Below are 2,889 nucleotides of genomic sequence, written 5' to 3'. Positions count from 1 at the left end.
ATGTTCTGGCTCTCTTCTTCTCTGGGTCCCTTTCTTGGGGGCTCCTCTTTTCTTTGTCTCTCTCTCTCTCTCTCTCTCTCTCTCTCTCTCTCTCTCTCTCTCAGGTAACATTTTTCATATATGCTGGTTACAATTAATAATATAAGTTATCATCATTTCATACCTCTATATTGTAACTATTTTAAGTGTAACCATAACCATATTTTGTCATTAAACCTTTTCAATTGCAACTAATGTGCTAACTAGTTTTGATTTGGTATTGACTTTGAAGTGCTACATATTGCAATACAATATCGTCACTATCTATTGCAATGCTCTCCCACAAATATTAAGCTATTGTAACTGCACTTATTTCCGTCATTGGTATAAGTGGCAGTGGGTGGTATAGACAAGAAATGTGCAGTTTTCTACCATCTTGCCAATAACGTTTCTTTAGTCATTCGGCAGTTCTTGCAGCTTGAACCACTGCAGGAATTCCACCCTTACACTACCACTCTGCAACACAAAGAACAAAAATATTATGATTCTGGTGAATAGTGAAATTAAGTTTTCTCATGCAACATATTCTACATAATGCTGATTTTCCAACCTCAGAATCACATTTTTCACCAGTAGCGCAGAAACCCTTCACTTTGCCTTGAACTCTACTGATGTCGTACAGAGCCAGCGCGGTGTTCTCCGGATCCTGCTGATTCTGCGCACTGAACACTCCTGCCCAAATAACACCGTTCCCTGAGGGAATAACGGTGGAGGAGACGAGCACTGGACGAGCTTTTTCATTGCAGCACTCTATCGTTGCAGCCTGTAGGGATTTAAAGATGTCTGACTTTTTTCTTTTATTGCTGTCCATCCACAGGACGTGCACTTTCCTCTTCGAGTCAGTCTTTGTGTTGAGAAATAAGTAGGACTCTGAGGGAGAAACTCTCTGGAATCCGTCAACAAACTCCACATCTTTAGCAGTGCTCTGGATGAAGGGGGTTGATGCTTCTTCTATGTAGTTGAAAATCTCACCACTTTGAGACTGTGTTCCACAATTTAACAACAGGATACGGATCTTGAGGTTTTGTTTGTTCGTCCTTTTTCCCAACCAAAATGTACCTACTGGTACTTGGACCTGCTATGAACGCAACAGATGTCTCATTCTGTCTCGGTCCAACCAATATACTTTCATCGTAAATACTCTTTGTAATGTCATTCAGATCAAGATCTTCGCAGTATCCATCCCTAAAGGTCCCACAGGTTATCAGGGTGTCGTTGTCGTCAAAAGACAAATGTTGAATCTATTTTGATGAGTGGCATTAGTGATGTCCTTCCTCTTCTCCTCAGAAAGATAGAGTCTCATCTGATGTAGTCGATGGTCAGTAAGAACGAACAACTTAATTTTACCAACTACAAAGTCCAAAATTCACTACATCACCACAAATGCAATGTTTCAAAAGTAGGACCACAAGTATTCCAAGTAAGTATCCTCTCATCTTGCATATCTGAGATATCAGCTGAAGTTTCGAGATCTTGTCACAGAGATCAACTGCGCTCAGATGCGTCCACGGCTGAAGTGGATGGAAGTGAAAGCAGCGGCTCTGAAGATGCCTGATGACTTCCGCGCAACACGCCAACAAATCTGTAGCCCTGATTGCGACATTTAGATGTTTCGCAAGTTACACCATTTCCTGATTAAACACTTTTCATGATCCTACACAATATACGGGACAGGATAGCCTGATCTCACGGCAATTCGTACGAATTCGACGAGGTGGCTAATTCGTACGAATTCATACGACCTCACTCGTACGAACTAGTACGATTTTTCCTAAATCGTACATATTTGACGATTTACCCAATTCGTATGAATTCATACGAATGACCTACCCCTGACCCCGCCCCTAAACCTACCCATCACGTGAGTTTAGACAAATCGTTCAAATTCGTACGAGTGAGGTCATACGAATTCGTACGAATTAGCCAATTTTCCCACACTCGTCCAATTCGTACGAATTGGTCGTGAGATAGCGTTGGACAGGAACAAGTATGCACTCTCTCTTGAATTCATTTTATTGACAGGAAACTTTACATTTAATATTTTAATTTTCAACGTTCTGCAATCCTTTGGTTACTGCTGCACCCTTGTGGTGTAAAACAGCTTCATATTTAGAATAGAATAAAATAGAACAGAACAGAATATAATGTATTACCACTTAGCTATATCAAATTGTAAGATTTGATGAATTTTGGTGAAACATATATTCTATTTATTGTCACTACTTGTTCCATTTCCTTGAACTTCATTAACACATTTTATTATAATATTTATTGAACTAGTATCATAATTTACTTAGGCTATACATAGACACTACAAAAATTATTTGTTAATGCATAGCTGATATTGCTGTAGACGTTAGCGCTTCTGTGATGTGGAAAGATAAGACCCAAAAGCGAAATGCAAAGAACAGTCTCTTTAATTATGAGGGCGAAATCAGTCCAACAGAAATATATACTTCTTCAGATAAATAACAGAAAAGCAGCCGTAAATGCTGACGCTCCAATAACGTGAAACAGAAAGTCTCTTTAAATGTAGGCAGCAGAAAACAGTCTGAGAACAGGATCCGGCGGGCTCTGTCCTCTGATCTCTTTAGAGAGTGAGCGGCAAGCGGTTGGAGAGAAGAATGCTCTGTGATCGTCAGCAGCTGGCAGGCTAGACAGAGTGTAGAACAAAAGGTTAGAATCGAACAGATAGGGATAGACATGTGCCTGGCTGGATGTCAGATCGGTCTCGCACAAGACAGGACTCGAAAAAGACTTGGACAGGACAGATACAGCCGGTGGGGAGAAGCCTCTTGCATGAGTAGAGTACGAAATAATCTGGCAAAAAAGCAGGGAAAAGGGGAAGCT

General features: G+C 40.6%; 1 pseudogene across 1 annotated transcript; it reads right to left on the bottom strand.

Annotated features, from left to right (window-relative positions):
• Nucleotides 1-432: 432 nt before the first annotated feature.
• Nucleotides 433-1,610, bottom strand: LOC307157702 (annotated as a pseudogene). The gene is made up of 2 exons: nt 590-1,610; nt 433-495 (listed from the first exon to the last, which is right to left on the bottom strand). The product of its transcript is annotated as an uncharacterized misc_RNA (transcript).
• Between the last annotated feature and the right edge of the window lie 1,279 nt (nt 1,611-2,889).

This window comes from Squalius cephalus, assembly GCF_949319135.1.
Source record: "Squalius cephalus genome assembly, chromosome: 4".
NCBI classification, from domain to species: Eukaryota; Metazoa; Chordata; class Actinopteri; order Cypriniformes; family Leuciscidae; genus Squalius; species Squalius cephalus.
The sequence above is the reverse complement of the archived record's forward strand: the minus strand, read 5'-3'. Positions and strand labels throughout refer to the sequence as shown.